The sequence below is a fragment of the Amblyomma mixtum genome, chromosome 5 (assembly GCF_055824585.1).
Source record: "Amblyomma mixtum isolate Tamu chromosome 5, ASM5582458v1, whole genome shotgun sequence".
Lineage (NCBI taxonomy): Eukaryota > Metazoa > Arthropoda > Arachnida > Ixodida > Ixodidae > Amblyomma > Amblyomma mixtum.
The window spans coordinates 122493483-122515351 of NC_143016.1; the positions used below are offsets into that span (position 1 = coordinate 122493483).

General features: G+C 48.8%; 3 non-coding genes across 3 annotated transcripts; 1 reads left to right on the forward strand and 2 right to left on the reverse strand.

Moving 5' to 3' along the window:
* The first annotated feature begins 527 nt into the window (after positions 1-527).
* TRNAI-AAU (transfer RNA isoleucine (anticodon AAU)) lies at positions 528-601 on the forward strand. Its single transcript has one exon. It is a non-coding gene; the product is annotated as a tRNA-Ile (tRNA).
* An 11343-nt stretch (positions 602-11944) lies between these two features.
* Positions 11945-12018, reverse strand: TRNAI-AAU (transfer RNA isoleucine (anticodon AAU)). The gene has a single exon. It is a non-coding gene; the product is annotated as a tRNA-Ile (tRNA).
* Positions 12019-17342: 5324 nt separating this feature from the next.
* TRNAI-AAU (transfer RNA isoleucine (anticodon AAU)) lies at positions 17343-17416 on the reverse strand. The gene has a single exon. It is a non-coding gene; the product is annotated as a tRNA-Ile (tRNA).
* Positions 17417-21869: the final 4453 nt, after the last annotated feature.

Consider the following 21869-nt stretch of genomic DNA (forward strand, 5'->3'; position numbering starts at 1 on the left):
GAAAAGTTTTTTTTTTTTTTAATGTACTACACAGCTTAAGGAAACCTAGAATGATGGCCCGCACTGTAAATCAGTTGTTTCGACATAATCTCGTTTCTGCCAAGTGATTGCTCACCTGAGGCAGGGGTACGAACAGACCGACTATAAACCCGAATGGCACCCCCTCTTTGTTTAGTGCTCAACCTACCCTCATGTCTAGGTCTCTGTTGATCTGTCCTTCTGGCGTTTCCCGAAAGCTTGTTAAACAATTCATGTAAATATAACATAATTTAAATGTAAGCAATACGATGTTCTTTTTTAAAAAAAAAAGCTGGCCTGTTAGCTCAGTCGTGCTGATAACGCGAAGGTTGACGTCTCGATGTCTGTGCGCAGGCCGAACTTCTTCTATTCACTTTCTTTTTCTATCTCAACGTTAGCGATCCATGAAAACTGCATGGTGCCTTTTCTACGCAATTCTGTACAACGATGGCAAGCATTAAATTGTAGGAAAACCATCATATCGCTAAGTTTTCACGCGCGCCCGAACTGGCCTGCTAGCTCAGTCGGTTAGAGCGTCGTGCTAATAACGCGAAGGTCGTAGGTTCGATCCCTGCGCAGGCCATTTTTTTTTTTTTTTCATTCTAACTTTTAGTGATCTCTGAAAACTGCTTGATGCCACTTCTGCGAAGAAGTTCTACTTCTTTTTTTTACTCCTTTCTTATTTTTTCTTCTCACGGCTACTGCAAAGACTAGACCTCGTCCCTCGCTCCCCTTTTTTTTTTCTTTCCGCCGCACATTTCGAACTCTACCTAACTGCATCTTGTACAACCGTTCAGCAGCCTGTACTCCGCAAATGCTCTTATAACCATGCAGTAAGGGGTTTGCAGCCTGTCTGACGCTGGCGCGTTTTCTTCCTCGCTTTCCGGCGGGGACTCACACTACTTAGGCCAACTTGAAGTTAACGCCATTCCAACCGTAAATGGCCGCCGCGGTGGCTCAGGGGTAATAGCGCTCTGCTGCTGACCCGAATAGCGGGGGGTTCGATCCCGGCCGCGGCGGTCGAATTTCGATGGAGGCAAAATTCTAGAGGCCCGTGTACTTACGATGTGAGTGCACCTTAAAGAACCCGCAGTTGTTTGAAATTTCCGGAGCCCTTCACGACAGCTTCCCTCATAGCCTGAGTGGCTTTGGGACGTTAAACCACCATAAACCAAGGCAAGCCATGCCAAGCAATTGTATATGTACTAAAAGCAGCGAATTGTATGTTCTTTCAGTTCTGAAGAAAGCGGTTTCATAGAAGTGGATTCAATAGAAGGTTCGACAGAGGTCGGTATAGTAATTAATGGCCGTCCGTGTTACCACCGTCATCTGCTCCGCCTCAGCAGACGGGGACACCCGAAATATACTTTCATTTGCATTAGCCTACCTTGCGAAAAGTAGGTTTCTGAATTCGTGCCCAGCATCACAACGCATTCTACTCGGCAGTTGCCATGAACTACCAGCGCTCAGCAATTCGTATCTGAATTTCGGATGCTGGCTGATAATGTGAGCCGGCCAACGCGATGCTCGTAACAGATCGAACGGCATCGCAAGGTTGTACAAACACTGTACATCATCAGCCAACCGGTGCACAGGTGTCGCGTACTCATGGGTAAAGATTTCAGCAGTCGTCACGAGGATCCGAGAGAAGTTTGTCCCTGATTACCGACCAAATCGATCGAAGCGTGCGGACAGCCAGACCCTGTCGCAATCTTTTATTTTCGATTTGTTCTTCGCCATTTTTACCGCTTTTCTTGTTCCGTGCGTCCTGCTGCTGTCCGGATGGGCAACGAAAATACGCAACAATCAATGTGCTTCCTCACTCCCCCCGCCCAGTGACCAAAGTTGAAGTGGGCTCCCGGGCTGTGCGACCTCCCCCGGTCGCCGCTGCGAGCTGCAGCAGTGGCCGGCAGCTACAAAACAAAAAAGCAAAAGGAGGGGGGGGGGGGGGGGTATCTATCGCGGCCGACCTTCGCGTATATCGCTCGCGGCAGCAGCGGCGGCAGGCCGGGACGAGATCGATCGCACTAACAGGTCTCTGCTGGCCGCCGGACCGACCGACCGTACGAGCGACGCGCCCCGCCGCCACCGCTGCTGCTGCTGCTGGCTGGCTGCGTGCCTGCCTCGGCCCGCGAGCGCGCAAGCCTGCGTGCCTGCCAGCGCGCGTTCGCTCAAGCGGCGTCCCATCGACCCCCTCGTTCTCACAGGCGGTGTCGAGGCTCGGCCACCCCTGGAGCGGCTGTCGCCGGATCGATGTGCATGCGAGAAGAAGGGTCCGGTCGCCGGTTTCCTGCCGTGGCCTTGTCACTATCGCCTCGCTGCTTGCGAAGTCTGGCGCCATCCGGCGCACAGCGTGATGAACCCCAGTTAGTTCTCATCTCACTTTACGCAGGAATTGTTCGCTTGTGTTTGTAGAGTGTTTGTGATACGCTGTGCATACTTGGGGGCTAGCTGTAGAAGCGACGAACACAAGGTGACAGCTTCCTTAACCGTGATACCATAGTGAGCATGCGATAACAGCATACTCGTCCCACATTCGTAGCTTCTACTAGAGTAGGCGCGAGAAAGTGCCCCCTATAGTATAGCGCATTTTGACCTGTTGAACTTGCCATGAAAACGATTTTAAGATGTTTGTACCGGGGTGCTTGCGAGACAAGTTTGGAGAGCCAAAGCGTCGTGCACGCTTAGAATATGTCCTGGAGCGTCTAAACTCCCGAGATAAATTCAAGCAACGCACTCGAAAAGCAGGCAACTCGCATGATGGCTCTGACACCTCGGATAATTCCGGCGATTCAACACCTGAACTCACCCCGTCATAGCTACGAATCTTATCATTGAATGCTCGTAGCCTTTTTAACAAAGTAACCGAGTTAGAATATGTATTAATGACAGAGAGTCCACACGTGCTCGTCGTAACCGAAACATGGCTAAACAACGGTGCGCCTAGTCACTGTATAGTGCCCCCAAACTACCAGATGTTCAGATGGGACAGGGATACTCGTGGTGGGGGTGTTGCAATCATTGTCAAAAGATCTATAGATGCAGTAATGGTCGAGTGCACTTTGCCTGAAACAGTTTGGTGCAAAATTACTTATGCGAGTGTTGCTTACCTTGTTGGCGCAGTGTAAGGCCGCCTGCCACTTCACCAGAGTTTTTGGATGATATTAATATGTTCTTATGCACTCACTTGAACCGTACCGCCAGACTAATAATGACCGGAGATTTTAATTTGCCTAGCATTAACTGGGACAGACTCCTACCTGGGAACGTTGAAATTTCTAGTTCCGAAGCACTGCTGCAAATAATGTTTTCGCACAATCTTAAACAAATCGTGGAAGAAGACACGAGGGTAACACTCGAATCGCGGTCACTTTTGGACTTGGTGTTTCTTTCGGGCAGAGTGGGTGTATGTACTGTGTCTGTTAAAGACGGGATATCTGACCATAGAATGGTTTCTGTGCACATTCCGATCAGAACAAACACTCGTGGCCAACCCTTTGTATCTGTGCAATTTAAGGCTTATAGGCAGGCAGACGACACATCCATTCAAGATTTTTTAGAAATGTCATATAATGAATTCGAACATGCCTACGATTGTGAACCAGTTGAAGACCTATGGCTACGTTTCAAGAATATCATAAAACATTGCGTTGACAGATTCATTCCAACTCGAGAAAAGAAAATAAAACCCCGTAACCCTTGGATTAATCGACCTATTATACACATTAAGCGCAAGATAAAGAGGCTGCGCAGGAGAAAAGACAGCTCAGCTGAGGTATCGAAATTGCGAAGGAGTTTAAAAACGGCTCTGGTGGAATCAAAAGAGCATTTTTTTAATAAAAAATTAAGTAGCTTCGTTAAAACGGCACCTCGGAAGTTTTGGCTTTACCTTAGTGGCAATAAAGAGGAAATCAATAGAATTCAAATTGGTGAGAACATAGTAACAGAAAAAATAAAAATAGCAGATCATTTCAATAACTTTTTCCAGTCTGTATTTTCTAAACCAAGCAATGATGACTGTGACACGTACCCGCCTTCCTCCCTTTCATGTTCGATGGAAGACCTGGTCGTGACTCAGGCCGGCGTGTTTAATCAATTGTTACTTTTGGATTCTAAAAAGGCTAGCGGGCCGGATGGGATTCCAACCCAGTTTTTAAAGCGATACGCTGAGTGGATATCATTTTTCTTGACGATAATCTTTACAAAGTCCCTACACACTAACTCCTTGCCACAAGATTGGCGGTGCGCAGTCGTAACACCTGTTTTTAAAAACGGCAACCGACTACTCGCAAATAATTATCGCCCAATTTCCCTGACAAGTATCAGCTGTAAACTATTGGAACATATCATAAGTAAACATATATTAACTTTCCTCGAGGATAACGCGTTCTTTTATCAGCATCAGCACGGGTTCTGAAGAGGGCTATCTACCATAACACAGCTCATAGAAACGATACATGATTTTAGTTCAGCCATAGATGCCCAAGAGCAAATAGATGTCATTTGCGTAGATTTTGCAAAAGCATTTGACAAGGTTCCGCACAGTAAATTACTTTTCAAGTTACACAAAGCAGGAATTAGCGAAACCATTCTTAAGTGGATTAAAGCCTATTTGAACAATCGGAGGCAGGTTGTGCATGTGGATGATTGTTTTTCTTCTACATTAGAAGTATTTTCTGGCGTTCCTCAAGGGTCGGTTTTAGCTCCATTACTGTTCCTAATTTATATTAATGATATTAACGAGGTTACCGAGTCTCCCGTAGAATTGAAGCTTTTTGCAGACGACTGTTTAATTTATTCTCGAATAACACAAGCTGCCGACCAAATTAGAATAAACCGTGTCCTTAATTCCTTGCATCTTTGGTGCGAAAAATGGGGCATGGAAATTAATTACACAAAATCAACTTTTACGCATATAGCTAATAAGAAGACTGTGCAGTTATTTTCTTATAATGTTGGAAAAAATAATCTAAAAAATGTTGATACCTTCAAGTATTTAGGCGTCACAATTGCACATAATCTGCAGTGGCATGAACATATTAATAACGTGTGCTCGACAGCTTCCCAGAAACTTTACTTTCTGAGGAAGAAATTGGAACATGCAACAAAAGATGTCAAACTGATAGCTTACAAAACATTCATCCGCCCATCCTTGGAGTACGCTTGTGTCGTCTGGAGCCCGCACCAAAAAGTTCTAAAAGATAAACTGGAACGAATTCAAAGAATGGCTGCTCGGTTTATTTCGTCAAGATACAGAAGAAGGGACTCAGTGACGGAAATGCTGAACTCATGTGGGCTCGAGTCACTTCAAAATCGGAGAAAAAAATCAAGACTAAAGCTTTTGTTTCAAATAATTCAAGGGCACTTCAAGATAAAATCAGATAGATATGTTCAGCCTCCGGGAAGACGCAGCGCGAGAACAAGCCACACTCGATCAATCAAGCCTTACGACTCACGTGTTGATGTTTTTCGTTACTCTTTTTTTCCTGATGTCATCGAAATGTGGAATGCTTTGCCAGTTGAAGTTGTCGAGCAATCGGACGTGCACAAGTTCGAACGTTCTATCGATATTTTGTGTCGGGGGCACCCAGCTTGATGTTATGAGACATGAATTTTTTCTGTTGTACATTGCATTTGCATTCCCTCCCTGTAACGACCCTCAAGCGAGGGTCAACAGTATCAGTATCAGTATCAAAAAGACGATAGGAATGTCGCTTTATCGGCGCCATCTATATGGTACTGCCACCCGGGTCTCTCTATTACGAGGCTGGCTTGGTGAGAGCCAGAGGCGCTCCGCAAAGTCGCAGGCGGGTAGGGAACAGCTTGACTCCCACATCTGTGCCCTTCCCTAGGCGAAGAAGAGACAGCTATTCGCCCCTTACACTTTTGCTTACTGCCTGGCCCGCACGCACCCAACGACCACAGATGGATAACTCCCAAGTGCGCTGACCGCGTCATCCCACGCGTTTAATAATGGCACAGCTAGGTGCGCGCAGTTATTCCACTTTTAGGAAAAGCAGCGGTAAGGTGACGCAGAACGTAAAAGGACACGCATCTGACTCAATAACATATCGGTCGAGTACAGTCGACCACAAACTAACCCAAAAAAAAATGGACTTCAACAGTGCAATCGTAATCGGTTGAGTTATCGGACTTCAGTTATCGCGCTGTCGTAACGTCGCTCAGGCCGGCTTGTCCCCGTATCTGCGTTTCCAGCAAACTTTCTCGCGCGCGCTCCCCGTCCCGCCCTCTGCCAGGGGGCTCGCATGTTTTCGTGCCTTCGCTTCGGAGCACTCCTCCTACCTCCCAGCATCCATGAAAGGGCGAGCTCAGGTAAAAGAAAGGCTGCCTCGATGAGCAGCACGCAACACCGCGCGTTGCTCTACGGCTGCTACTACAGATATAATGTTCCAGATCTTGTACACACTATACTACAGCTCATTTGCGGTTGACTCACCGATGCCGCTGCCGGCCGGCTTCAAACAGCACGATCCTATAACTTGCTACCCAGAAGGATGTGGGGTGAGAGACTGGAGAGAGGCTCAGTACGCTAAGTGCGCCTGTTCGCTTTCAGCGCTGTGTTCGAAGGGTTGTAGTGTCGTATCCGTTCTCCGTCGTTGTAAAAAAAAAAAAGACTCTTGATCATCGTTTAAACCGAACGCAATGATTTTAGTAGGGGCCATGGCCATTCACCACTGCTCTTAGAATTCCTTCCGAGCAAACAAGGCAGTGGGTCCCGGCCGTCTCTTGGAAGCTGCGGCCATTATGCAGGTGTCGAACAGCAGCGGGAACGCCAACGGGGGGGGGGGGGGGGGGGGGGGTTACGCGTTTCTCTGAATTCTTCGTGTTGAGCCACAGCTTAACACGACATGCTGAAAAAGGTTGTATGATGCAATAAACTCATACAGTTTATCATACAAACATCATAGACTTGTCATACAAATCATAGAAAATCATCATTCAATGTCATACATTTCTGTAAAATCATAGTCATCATAGAGATATAGAATATCATACGAATTGTATGATATATCATACAGATTGTATGATATTCTATGACGAATGATCTGTGAGGTTATTGCATCATAGAACTTTTTTTCAGCAGGGGAACACGCCTAGATGGCAAACCTAGATAGCATTCCTATGCGTCATAATCTTATTGGCCGTGTTCTCAACTTTCTGATTAGCGGAGGTTATCGAACGGTGTATAGTACCGACAGATGAGAAAGAATTAATTAAACTGGCGTTTTTTACGACGGCGACGCAAGCTTTTGCTTTTTTAGTGTCAAAGCACTAATAGCTCCACAATGCGAAGAACCCATTGCTTGTCTGTCCGCAGCCTCTCAAAGCGTAGCCAGTCGCCTTCTATAAGCGTCACCTCCCCCCTCCCCCCTTAGAGCCCCCTACCCAGCAAGCTCCCCGCCCGTCCATCTCCACCCTCGCTCCACCCCACATCCATCCACGTTTACCCTCTAGAAAAATCATGTCGCATGTGTGAAGCCTCGGCTTAGAGTAAGAGCATAAAAGCAATCATCAAAGACAAATGCAACTGTTTTAACAGAACGGTACTGCCAAATATCCGACCGTCACGTATTTTTTTTTGTAGATTGAATGCACTGTGCACCGGATAAAACTGGACAAGGGCGCAAAAAGATGGAAAGCGAGTTTGCCTCGTATTTTTCATTCCTTCGCTTTGTGCACCCGTTCTATGCATTATATGTGCTTCTCTATGACGCAGGTCCGCGAGTCGAAACGGCCACTTTGTAACAAGCAGCAGGCGCAAGAACTATAGAGCGCAACGCTGCCGTTGGCCACATTCTGCGTCACACCGCCCTTGCACCGCCCGAGTCAACGAGCCGGTTGAAAGAAAGCGTTTGCGACACAAAGGGATAAACGGCACGTGGCCGACAGGAGAAAGACGGAAAGCGCGTTTGTGGCCGATAACAGGCTCCCAAGCTTGATAGCAGGCATTGAGGACGCTTGGGTCCCGGACAGCGGTCACTTGGGTCCCGGCCACGCACACCTTAGACTTTGCGCGTTTAAACGCGATAGTAGAGCACACGCCCGGCGACGCGCCGCCATTGTTAGGTCTTGCATGTAAACTTACGTGAACGAAGTAAGTTTATACACGGACTATAAACTGTGCATTCGAAGTATGTGTTCAGAACGCACTTTCCTCCGGGCGACGCCTGTGCTGCAGTTTGGCTGTGAGCTATACTCGGCGCGAGTACACCCTAAACACTAATGCGCGTAAGAAGGGAGTAAGTTGTCCTCTGGCGCACTCCTTTTTTATAAAAGGGAGTGCACCAGATGACGGGCTACTCCCTTTTTCCTCCTCCCTGTTTGGAGTGTAGCGGCGCTTTGTGCACGGAGCCGATGTTCCCGAACGACTTTGGAAAATCCCTAAGCGAATTAACCATTTTTGATTCCAGGAGCAGATGAGGTGCACAGGGGCAAATTTCACACTTTTAGTACGGATAGTTGGGTGGAAAAAAGTGGGACGTACTTGTCCCTTTGGAACTAAATGTGGATAAAAAAAAATGGGGCCTATTCATGCCATTCACCTACATGAGCTTCTTCAATGAGTTAGTTCTGTTGCGAAAGCAACACTACGAGAGCCGCCGAGCCATTTCGCGTGCCGGTGCCGCCGCCGCTGCCGCGCGCTCTCCACCACCTCTCTCTCTCTCCTCGTTGCTTTCGCAATCGTACAAGTTTCATCATCATCATCAGCCTGACTACACCCACTGCAGACCAAAGGCCTCTCCCATGTCTCTCCAATTAACCCTGTCCTTTGCCAGTTGCGCCCACTGTATCCCCGCAAACTTCTTAATCTCATCCGCCCACCTAACTTTCTGCCGTCCCCTGCTTTCTGCCTTCTCTTGGAATCCACACCGTTACCCTTAAGGACCAGCGGTTATCTCGCCTTCGCATTACATGCCCTGCCCAAGCCCTCTTGATTTCAACTAGGATATCATTAACCCGCGTTTGTTCCCTCACCCACTCCGCCCTCTTCCGATCTCTTAACGTTACACCTATCATTTTTCTTTCCACAGCTCGCTGCATTGTCCTCAACTTAAGCTGAACCCTCTCTGTTAGCCTCCACGTTTCTGCCCCATAGGTGAGTACCGGTAAGATACAGCTGTAGTATACTTTTCTCTTGAGGGATATTGGTAAAGTGCCATTCATGATCTCAAAGAACCTGCCTACAAGTTTAACCACACCTAAACCGCTGCCAATTTTTCTTCTAACCTCTTCATGAATTTGTTCGCACTTCTTCGCTTCTTGTTGAACTTGTTCGCACTATTTTTTCTCTCGTGGAACATCAACGGCATCTACGCCGTTGTTCAGCTTTCGCAGGGTAGTGTCCTTTGCCGGTGAGACGAACTTCATCCGAGACGTCAACCATTTTTGACCATTTTTTTTACCCTCCATGTTCATTCGGATGGGCTTCTTGCTGCTGGCGGTTCTGAATGTTTGGCTATTGATGATATGGCGCACACGAACAAACTCTTCCGTGCGATGTTTGAAAATTACCACCCAAAGTTCGGTCGTTAGGCTGAACTGAATGTCGAACTATTTGCAGCATGGTAAAAAAAAAATCGCTTTCCTCTTATGACTTGTCATCTCAAACCTTCGGAACAAGTGAACGTTGTGACCTGTTGTTGCTCCTCTCTATGCAGAAACAAAGGAATCATTCGTTAGGCATATTGATTTTGTTTTTTGCCAGATCGAATATAGCTGAAAACTTGCAACGCGCCCGAAAAAAAATAAATTTTGAGGGCTCGATTTGTTCCCTCTTCCAGTGGACGCAGCTGAAACCATTTTTAAAGAAATCATTGAAAATCTCTAGATAGATGGAGCATAAGTGGGACTGCTGCGTTGCACTGCCTCTTACAAGCTCTTTAGTATGAGGAACAAAGTGGTAAGTATGTCTCCCTTTGCCCCACGAAGGGATAAAGTATTTTTTGTCTTAAATTATGGCCAGCCCTGCCTTTCGAAGGCCGCAAACACAAACTCTAAGACCATAAAGCAAAGCCTTCTTGATCAGAAATGTTAACTATGGAATAACTTATTTCATATCACGAGAAATAACGTTTGAAAGGATTTTTTTTTTTTTATCGAGGACCGTGGGCACAGCGTATTTTCCCTCCGGTCCACATAAAATCTTTGACGACAGACCCAGTGCGGCCATGTCCTCTAAAGGGAAATGCTTATAACAAGCAACGGCTCTTTTCAGACTATGCACCCGAGCTAAACACTCCAACCAACCGAAATTTCGGCGTATTTAAATTGAGGTTATGTCCTCTAAAGGGAAAGGGTTATAACAAGCACCGGCTCCTCTGCATCCGAACTAGACACTCCAACCAACCGAAATTTCAGCGGATTTAAGTTATCACACTTGTTCGCCATAAAAGCATACTTAGGCGAAAGAAGAGGGTCGGTGGGAGCATCGGCAGTGCACGGCTCCACGAATTTTTTTTTTAACACTTCTGACTCTCACTAATGACAAACTCCGCGTGGCAGATCACTTCCACTGATTAAAGAGAACAAGAAGAACGCGAAACAGAGACAGAGAGACAGAACAGCGTTTGCAACGCCACAAAAGGTCGCGGTCGCCATGGCTGGCTCCCTTTCGGAGCGGGCGACGGCGGTGCAATCGGCCCTGCGGCCGCTCCATTGCGTCGCGGCTCACCCGCTGACCACGTCCGCCTCTCGACGGCCATCCATAACGGCGGCCGCTCGCGCTTGTCGGATGAAAGCGGCACGCGCCGGAGGCACATCGAGTACGCAGCGCAGCCAACAGGGGGAGGGCACTTCCATCTTCCCCGGACGGAGAGAAAGCCGGCCTGGCCCGCACATCCCTCCGGCCAACGCCGCCGCTTCTGCCGGGATCTAGCGAGCGTCCGACGAAGCTGGGACCGCCGTCTCTCCTCCGTGCTCTTCACCCATTCTCCCCCACGCCGGAAGTATTAGCGCGTCCAGTATACCACGCCAGAGCTGTCTCCGACCGACGCAAGGTGGAGCAACTCCGGCCGACGCTCGTAGCGCAGCAGTCTTCGAAGCGTGTAAACCATACTGCTTGCGCCGGATCAAAGCGTGGTCATATTATTTCAGCGGGGAAGAGCTAAAGCGGTAGTGAAACCGTGCTCCTGACGAGTGCTTGCGCATTTTTTTGCACCGCGGCTTTCCTGAGCACAGGGATAAGGGAGGAGGAGGAGAAGCAAGAAGAGGAAAGGCAGGAATGTTAACCGGAAGAATAATCCGTTTGCTATACACTACACGGGGTGGAAAGGAGTGCGTTGTAAATCAATGCTGCCTTGTAAATTAATGTGAGCCTCCTACGCAGTTCCTTTTCACAGCATCGTTCTCGCGAAACTAGTGGGTATATTTGCGCTTTCGAAATGACAACCAGGTTTCAAACCAGCATCCATGGCGGCATCTGCGGCGCGCCTTTTGTTTTTCTTTTTTTTTACTTTTATGGAGTAACTGTCTTCTGAGCAGTATAAAAAAAAATGTTAGGGCGCGGGCAGAATTCCGCAGTGGAGTTATTTGGCAGTGATTTGCACGGCACCACGAGTAAAATGCGCCCAACAGTCAAATAGCCACTGACAGCCGTTCGAGGGCATGCACGGTCAGGAAAGTATTCGTATTACCGCAACATCTTTCCTGAGCTTTGGTATGTGAGTTATAGGGCCTGATTTTCCTGATCAAACATGCCGTGGCTGCGTCCTCTTCTGGCAGCGGTATCATGCTCAATAAAATGCAAGATAGAGGTACACCGAAAGTGGCAAGATTTAAACTTCCATTACACCAGACCTGGCCAAAATGTAAACAAAGGTATGAAACAAAGCACCATTGGCTTTGCCGACCTTTTCATTGCGCGCTTTTGCGAAGAATGGTTCACGTACGCAAGAAAAAAAGTACATGGCCTGCGCAGGGATCGAACCTACGACCTTCGCGTTATTAGCACGACGCTCTAACCGACTGAGCTAGCAGGCCGATGGCGGCGGCGGCGAACATAGTCGACTTTATTATTCGATAAAGTGCAGCTACCGCTGTGTTCGCTACATTGGTTTGGTTTGTGAGGTTTAGCGTCTCGAAGCGACTCCAGCTATCAGAGACGCCGTAGGGAAGGGCTCCAGAAACTTTCTGGAGGTGTATTTTACAGAGGTCTTCCTATTGCGTTCCTGCTTAAAGAGTGGTGGCGTAACGGACAAGATGTGACGAAATCTTTGTTCCAGATTCTAGTTTATTCCTTGTCGGTTTGTCACTGAAATAGACGCACTGAATGGACGTATGCTGATAGGAAACATGCAGTGCAGGCAAGTGCGCTTTGATAGGAGGTACGCACTCAAGCCACAGTGGTCGCCATTTTGGTGCCCATGCAGCACGGCGAAAGGCTACGGAGCACCTCTAATCGCCGTATCCCTCTCCTCTTCCGTAATACACCGCTGAAGCTAGGTGTTGAACGCCAAAATGGCGCCCATGACGTCACGTGAATACCTCCTGTACGGCAAGCGGTTTCTTTTTATCGCACATGGGAGTACAAAAATCGGAGCAGTATAGACTGAAGTTAAATAAGTCAATCCAGCTAAGACGAGGCTCAGTTATGACTTTATTCCTCTTCAAGAAAATAGCTTTAAATGCTTAGTGTTACGCCCAGTAAAAATGAGCTACAGCTACGTTTGCACACTAGCTAAAACAATGCTCGGGCCGGATTTCTCGCATTCATGGGGTGGCGCGCTAATGTGACTTGAGTTCATACAGCATCTTATGGTAAATGAGCGTAGGAAAAAAACTAGTTAACTTGTTTTTTATCGAATAAATACGCTGTGACATATACCTCGACATCAAACCATATACCGTGAATTCCGATATGCAACGCGTGGAGAATATATGTTTAATAGTTTAAATTTTGGGCTTCTCGGACTGTCATATGTGCGGAGCATACAGCATATATCTTTTCCAGTATCGTCCAGTATACCATAAAATGCTAAACGCGATTTTATGCACCGTCTGCCAACAGTCTGCAGGGTGCGGACTAGCTAACGTGTGTGGACTATATAACGACTGCGGAATTTTTTTTTTTTTGTCAGCCGGAATCAAGGCTGAGGAATGTGCATTGTGTGCGGACTGTATACGGGAAATCAGGGCAGTTCCACCTCACTGCCAATTGAGTGTACGTTATCTTTGCTTCGCGCGCTGCCATTAGGCGAAACATTTCTTGGAAGAGGACGTCGTGCCTGTATCCGTGATACAGTGAATAAATTTAAGAAACTTAGAAACTTCAGAAATTTGCGACTCATTGAACATCATGCGCGGACGACCGTAGTACACATGGACAAAATTCAAGGGACTTCGCAACTTCAGTTGAATGACGCGCACGACAGGCTTGAGCTTAAGCTATGTCATGAGCACGTGGTCTTCAACTGACCTACAATCTAAGCACAAATGATTTAAAAGAGAGTAAGCTGTCTTCTAGCACCCTTTTAAGGCGAAAGTCTTTAATGGCTCATACAGTGGTCCGTTAACAAAGCGTGTCACACGCGTTTAACTCGGGAACTCAAAAAGAAAGAAGAAAACCAATAATTGCATCAAATAGAGGAGGAAAAGATGAACCTAGAAGTCAGGTTTGGTGACTGTAGATTAATTAGTTAATTAATTATAAGCAAGAATGTCGAAATTGCCTCGAAATAGCGCGGACGTCGATATAGCCACGGGAACGGTGCGACGTCGCATCCACCGGAAAAATGTCGAAATTACCTCGAAATAGCGCGGACATCGGTATAGCCACAGGAACGGTGCGACGTCGCATCCACCGGAAGTCTTCATGGCATAGTGAAAGTTGTCACAGAATGGTCGGAAAAACGTTGGATTTGTGTCAAATTAGATGGAAAAATGATTAATTAAGCGTAATTAACACTTAAGATCTCCAAAAGATGTACAGTTTGGGTATCGGTATAGCCACGGGAACGGTGTGACGTCACATTCACCGGAAGTCGTCACGGCATGGTGTCCTCGGCTTTCGCCTATCAACACTTTAGTTGCCGAAGTGTGCTCGCAATTTTTTTTTTTATATAAGGGAGTGCGTTAGAAGTTCTCTTTCCACTCCCATATAGGCGTATTGGTCTGGTTTGGTTTGGTTTGGTTTGGTGTTTATTTTCTTTCAAAAATGAAAGGGGAAGCCAAAGCAAAAGGCGGTAGGCCTGACTAGGCCTTGGCTCCCCGATACAGGCGGCAGCACACACCTTTAGCGCCTATGCAGGACAAACAAAGAAACTAAATAATACAACAACAATATGACACAAACAAGCATGAATTGAATACATCAATCACACCAAATAAAATAACAATATGAATAAACAAGCATGAATTAAATACATCAATGACAACAAATAATATAACAATATGACATAAACAAGCATGAATTGACAAATTTTATGCCGCAGGACGTTTTCATGTAAGCAAAGACAAGTCAAAAACTCGTGTTTAGAGTGTATACTGTGTGAAAATTTTTACACCCTTAAAGCTGTAAAGCTTTTCTGGAGCTAACACCCTGCGAGTTTAGTAGCCTTGCTCGCGGTGGAATGTCTACGCTGTGTGGCGCCCTGTGTTCGACGACAAAGGAGGCGTACAGTGTTGCGTTGAGGCCGCAGCGTTCGGTGGCCCTCCAGTGCGAAGGCCGCTGCTGCAGCGGCCTGTGACTTTCAGTGCGCACTTCTCTCATTCTCATTTTATTTTACACCTCTCTTCCGTTTTCTCCAATTCTGGGTAGCGAACCGGAAAACCCTATTGGTTTACCCCTCCGCATTTTCTCTTCATTTCTCCCTTTCCCAAAGGGTATTAGCCCTCGGATAAGCAAATACCATTTTTGACGCCTATTAAGGAGTTAAAATTTTTACAGCGATGTATACTTATGGCTGCCATACTCCCTCCTCCACAGCTTTTACTGTATGGGGCAACATCCCTCCACGTTAACAACAAAAAAATTAAAGCAGGTGCAAGAACCCTCGAGAGCAAGAACACTGCGTGGGACCTGCGGCGCAGTACTCCGTGCACGCTATCGTGTTTTCGGCGCGGTCCCCTCCTGCTATTCAACCTTGCGCCATCAGAAACAGATTCGTTACCGCCCCGTTTCGTCACTGATTTTTACCGCTTCCCTCGGGGCACAGCCCAGGCGTTGGGAGCAATAGTTTGTCCCTTGGCGCCAAACTTTCTGCGTGGCTAAGCTGCCATTATGCAAATGCGGCATTATCAAATCTGGCTTAGCTCGCATGTGGCTCCCAGGAGCGCTCGCTACCCTGCACCCATTTGCCGGCCGGGGAAGTTACAGAGCGTACGAAGAAAGAAAAAAAAAAGAAGAAGCGGTGCCCGCGGTGCAAGCGCGTGCAACTTGTTCCGCTGGGTCAGAAATCGCCCGTTGCGCTCAGCCTCGTGGCGGCTACTGTTGATGAATATGCGCGATGGGCTGGCGGCGGCAATCGCCCTCCACAGCACCTCCGTAACTGCCGGAGCTACGACCCGCACACTGCGGTGCTTAGAGTTGCCGCCTTGCCGTGTTCGGGACAGAAAGCATAAGCACCACTGCCGTCGGGTAGCGGCAACAAGCAAACCACCACCAAAGCGACGGAGCGTTCCGTGAGCGTGTGGAAGAAATTGCCAACTGCCATCCATGCTGCGAATGTCAGTGCTATAGTGTTGATAAACGTAAGATGCATGCGCAGCTAGTGCTTGTCATTTGCAGGATATTTGTATATGATCGTCGTTGGCAGCGGTGTTCTTATGGCTCACTCTTAGAGGGAAATTAGTAGGGAGGGCCCCCTACTAATTTCCCCCTATAAGAGTGACCCATAAGAACACCGCTGCCAATGACCGTCATATACAAATATCCTGCAAATGACAAGCACTAGCTGCGCATGCATCTTACGTTTATCAACACTATAGCACTGACATTCGCAGTATGGACGGAACCGACATCAACCGGTAGATGTCGGTTCCATTTGAATCGTGCATTTCTTCAGTTTTTTTTTTCTTCCTTGAAGAAATGTGGTTCAGCATGGTTTTTTATGTAAAATTTGTCGCTTGGTGGGGGGAGCGGAGATCCCCCCTCCTTCTCTCGGAGCCTGTAAATTTGCCTTTATAGTCATTGACTTTCATTTCTTGATGGGGTTGAAAATAAACTCTTAAATGACGACCACGTGTATTATTGTTGTGTACGACCTCTACGCTTACAGGCTCTGTGTCGTTTTCATTGTTTGCATAGGGATGATGCCTCCTTTCTGGTCAGAGAAATGCGTGGTTATAGAGCTTAATCACTTTTATATTGCGCTTCATTCTTGTTGAGAACCACGTCGATGCACGTGGCACGTGCTTAGTGATGTTGTACACTGTTTAGATTGATTTTAAGAGTGAAGAGCTTTTGCCCCTGGTGCAGCGTCGACGAATAATTTCTTTTACGAAATCGACACCGAACTCGCCAGTGAGGGCGTTCGACGAAGTGCGATTGAAATCAGCGAGCAAGGACATGATATGGACTTGGAGACATGTACCTGAGAGGCCTTTGGAGACGTTCCGCGACGACCTCTTCAGGCCGCGCCCGCCCCATCCGACGGCCACGAAGGTAACACGAGACGCGAGGATCCATGGGTCTTGTGCGCAGGGTGGTCGCGTGAACGCGGGCTCATAAACTACGCGAACCTTATGGATACCGTCACCAACAGCCGACGCTGCAATACCGCAAAGGCAAGCCCGCACTTGTAGCGAAGCGAAGGACAGCTTATCTCGCAAGGGCTCTTCGCTCATGGCACGGGACGTTCAGTCTTTCCCTCTGAAGGACAAGGCAGTCTCAGGCAAACGCTTCCCTGCGATGACTGTGGTCCCCCATAGACGAGACAAGGGTGGCACCAACGGCGACGGCGTACCGGCTGTGAAAAGACGCAAAGAGTAGCTGGAGAGGCGTTGTGCCCCCCACCACGCTACCCGCCGGGCAACGCGTAATTATACGCGGCAGTTGCAACGTGCTTATCCTAAGAGACTGTTGAGGAGAATCTGGGCTCGTAACTATTTCAGTTTCAATTTATTTATTTCCCATGTACACATGAAGAGGGTCGAAAGAAAAAAGCCAGAAATTGTGGCTTGACATGCGCTTCGGCCCCTGCATTACAGGGCGGCAAGTAACATGCAAATTACCTACACGAATAGTATCACAAAAACCCAAACAACGGTCAATATGCCAAATGATGTTAGCTGGTATGCAGTATCAGATCAGCTTTAGTTTTTTGGGCTCTGGGGAGACCGGAAAAAAAATTCGCAAAAAATATACGTGGCCTGCGCAGGGATCGAACCTACGACCTTCGCGTTATTAGCACGACGCTCTAACCGACTGAGCTAGCAGGCCGGACGAACGTTGGCGGAAAATTGCAAGATGAAGTCATTCGGTGACCTCATCACAACTCTCAGATCAGCTTTACCTTGTTGGGCTCTGGGGAGAACGTGTGGAAGCCTACAAGTTGAACTCGTCCCTGAGGTGCCGGAGAAAGTCTCCGATAGCCCGGTGTCGAATGCGGTGGCGCCAATTGTTTTCCCTTGGAAAAGATCGCATCCGCGTTTCGCCAAACATTGAGCTTTTTTTTTTTTCCCCCTCTGCACACTGATTCCCTACACTTTGGCTTCGCTAACGGTCTGGAACCCACAGCTGCACGACCAGAGTAGCCTCTGCAACGCCTCGATCTTCCTCGGCGGTGTGTACGCGGTCGCGCTGCGCCCTTCTTGCGCGAGGAAACCGGTAAATCACTGTCTGTGTTCTTCCAGCCCTTTCACCCCTTCCGTCACGGAACGCCTCAGCTGCCCACTCCGCGGGAGGCGGTTACGGCGCCTTTCCTGCGGAGATCCTCTTCTTCCTCATTCTTTCTTCATGCCATCATCCGGAAGAGAAACCGTCCTCACGCAACACGAGCCGAGAAGTAGTAGTAGTGGTTATTTATTGAACATTTGATATGGAAGGTAAAAGAATGTTTGCTGCCCCGGCACTTGCTATCGCGGCTGGAAGCACCTGAGCTGGGGCAGCGAAATAAAGGATAGCAGGCAGTATGAAGAAGTGAAAGGAACGGGGTGAGAGGATAGTAGAAAGGAGAGGGGGAGGGGTACACTTTCAATGAAACTATTTACATATCTACAGGGTAAGAATATACATATATACAGGTCGCACGCGCGTGGAGATCTGGAAGATCACTGTTCAATCACATGCGCAAGACACAAAGCACAAAACAGCTGGAGTGGGGGCGTCCAGCTTTTAGCCGAGAAGAAAAGTTTCGCATTTTCTGACATAAGGGGGAAAGTGATGAGGGCCAGTTTCCGTTCACACTGACTGGACAGCCAAACGGATTTTTGGCAACACCAGTGCTTGCAGTAATAAGCGATTATCTCTTTTATACTTCAGTATACGTGGTGAAGTAAATATGGCCAGGGCAGCACGCATGGCCCCGATGGTTAGAGGACAGGTTATCCATGTTATACAGGTGGGCTTGGAAGAAGATGACAAAGTACGACAGAATAACAAGACAATAGCCTCGATAAATTACATGCGTTTCTATGCGAATGAACATTGCTTTTTCAGGGAAGCCAAGGGCTCAATAACTACCTCATCTCTCGGATGAACACCTCAACGGCGCCGTGAGGGAAGGCAGGAAGATAAAAATTCAGGGGCACTTTGACTGTCTAAAGTGCGTAGAGGCGAAAGCGTTTTCCGAACCACTTTCGCTGCTTCTGTGGCACTGGTGGCGTCACATATAATTGAGTACTAATTACTAAGTGACGAGAAATCACTAATTAATGGTTAATTTACTGATTAATGCCGGAATACTAATTAACTGCTAATTAATGACTCTTAAGCTTCGCCTTTAGGAGTGGAACGCGACAGCGTGTTGTAGCGCTGCCAGGGAGTCCACGGAACGCCACCACCCGTTCGGCGCGATGCCTTGCCCTTTGAATGCAACGCTTTTTGAGGAAAGAAAATGGCGCAGTAATTCTCTGTCATCTGGGTGGACACCTGAACCGCACCGTAGAGGAAGGGAGGAAGTGGGAGTGAAAGAAGACCGAGAGGGCCCGTAATGAAGGAAGTGAAAATTGTATTTGAGGAAAGGGAATTACGCATTAACTGTCTCACATATCTCGGTGAACACCCGTCAAAATTCAGGGGGGGGGACACTTTTTTTACCTAAAGCATGGTAACTGATGTGTCGTTAAGATGTTAAGCTTCGCCTCTAAGAGTGGAACGCGACAGCATCTTGCAACGCTGCCAGGGAGTCCATAGAACGCCATTGCCCGTTCGGTTCTACGCCTCGCTCATCGGTAAATTGGTTTTTGAGGAAAGGAAATGTATCTGTCTCTCATACCTCGGTGGACACCTAAACCTCTCCGGAAGGGAAGGGAGGAGGATGAGAGTGAGCGAAGACACCGTATTCACTACACGCGCATTTGTTCATTCCAAACCATCGAGCTGGCATGGCGTAGTGGATAGCATGCTCGTCTCGCACGCCGAAGACCGGGGTTCGATTCCCGAGCTCGACCAATTTCCTACTCGTTTTTATTTATTTATATGGCCTGACTAGAACAGTTAATTAGGCTAATTGGGTAATTAAGCAATTAACTAAGCTCAGTCTCACTTGGAGCATCACTATACGATCCCTTCAATTGGTAGCATGGTTACTAGGCAAAGTACAATTGGCCCGTTTGAAATTCGCGCACTGTGACGTCACGGCCGTTTCGACCAATTGAAAAGCGTGACATTTTCTGTCGACAACTGCTGCTTACAACGATGAGGCATTAAAGGCTTTCGCCTTAATAGTGAAAGAAGAAAGAGAGAAAGAGGTCCCTGTGAGGAGGGCTCGGGCTCCGGAATAAAATGCGCACTGACTCGAGCTCGGTTGACGCTGAACGCTGCGATGAGAAGACCGAGGTTATGGGGAGAGAGTAAAGGGGCGTGCATGCAGTAGATCTTGTTTCTTTTTATGCCTTGATTTTCCTAACTGAATGTTTAATTTTACTTGTTGCACTGTCCCGTTACTAATAAAGCGTAAACTCGGGGACAGCTTTCTGTGTCCACGCAGAGGAAGATATACAAGCGCAAGGTGCCGGCTACCTGGGAGAAAATACCGTGTAAAGAAAAGAGTACAAAAACAGCGAACAGACAACAACGTTATGGGACAGGAAAGTGATCGCAGTAATCCGTCGATTCCCTGCGCTTGAGCTATCATTAGCCGAAGCAGACGGCACCTATTAGCGGAATGACTTCTTGTTAACTGCTCATTCTCGTCAGTGTCGCAATGCAGTTTCATCAGCAGCGGCAGAGCGCCTACGGTGTATACAGCGCCCTCTGTGGCGACGGGAGAACTGGCGATGCAAAGGCGAGCTTCAGGGAGAGGAAGGAAGGTGCGCAGCGCGCAGCGGTGCTCCCGCAAATGATACCAGTTGGCACTTTCTTACCTTCATGGCGATTTTTCTTCACCTCTCGCACACCGAGTAAGTAACCCGGCGCGATCAGCTGCGGCAGTCAACGCTGCCCGGAGGGCCAACGATCGACGGGTCGCGGGGGTAATTCGCCCTGGACGCGGCGGGAGCAGCAGCTCGCGCGCGCGGGCCCGGTAATGACTGCGCCGCATTTGCGGACAGGGCTCCTCTCACCCCCCAGCTGCGCGCAAGAAATCAGGAAACGGCCCGGCAGGAGCCAGAGGTTTCGCAGGTGCTTACACCGACCGACCTTACGGGCCGACACAGCGACGCTCGCCTTCTGCGAGTCAGGGCTTACCTGCGCACCGAATTTCCGTCCATTCGAATCCGCGACTCGCAAAGTATGCCGGCACGGGAGTAGCGGCGTCGGCGAAGCGAAAGAGCGCGTGCGTGCGTGCGTGCCTGCGACCGCGCGCGCGCGAAGGCGCAGCACAGCGCAGCGACGAGGCACCGACACTTTTTTTCCCGCTCGCCGCACGTTGCGCGGTTCGCGCAGCGCTTTGCAGGCCGCCGAGGCGAGGCGGCATCGAGGCAGCGCCACTTCCTGTATTTCGTGTTCGCGCACGGCGGCGGCGGCATTCGCGGCCTGTTCTTTCTTTTTCATTTTATTCTCCCTTTTTGCGAGGCCGAGCGGCGTTTCGTTCCCCGCTCCTCTGTGGCTGGGCGACGCTGCGCGCGCGTGGCGGCCGGTAACTGCTTTGACACGCAAAGCTCCCTCCGTGTCGAGTGGGTGGGCACGCTGCCGGCGTCGTGCGTTCGAATTCACCACGGCCGGGCGACGGCGCAGTGTGTCGCATGCCACGCTGCGGCCCACTGTTAATTGGCGGTCGCTCGCGTTTTGTTCTATAGCGTCGGGTCGGGGATTACCGGCCGCTACCGTCGCGTCGCGCGCGGCGGTGATACCCGAGAGGCCTGCTGCGGATGAATCACTGGCTTCCAGAGTCGCGGTGTGTGCTGTCCGGAACGAGTTTCCGACGAGGTTACAACACAGGCCTGCCGAGCGGCTGGCTTAGGCGTTGGGTTGCTGATCATGCTGTCTCTGGATCAGATCCCGGCTGCAGTTCGATGTAGACGAAACGGCATAACGCCCGTATTCTGCGCGGTTTCAGCGCAGGTTGTGAAGGCCCTGTCTACCACCGTTTCGCCCGGTTCATTTCTTCCCTTACGGCACAGCTGAGGTCTAGGCTGTGGTACACTGCGGGATAACTGCGATAACTGAATGATACTGCGCATGCATGCTCGCGCACACGAACACTGTCACATTCGGCTCCTGTGTACGAGATCGCGGAATCGAATCGAGCTGGGGCGGCCGCATTTCGGTAGTGGAAGGGTATAAAGAATTC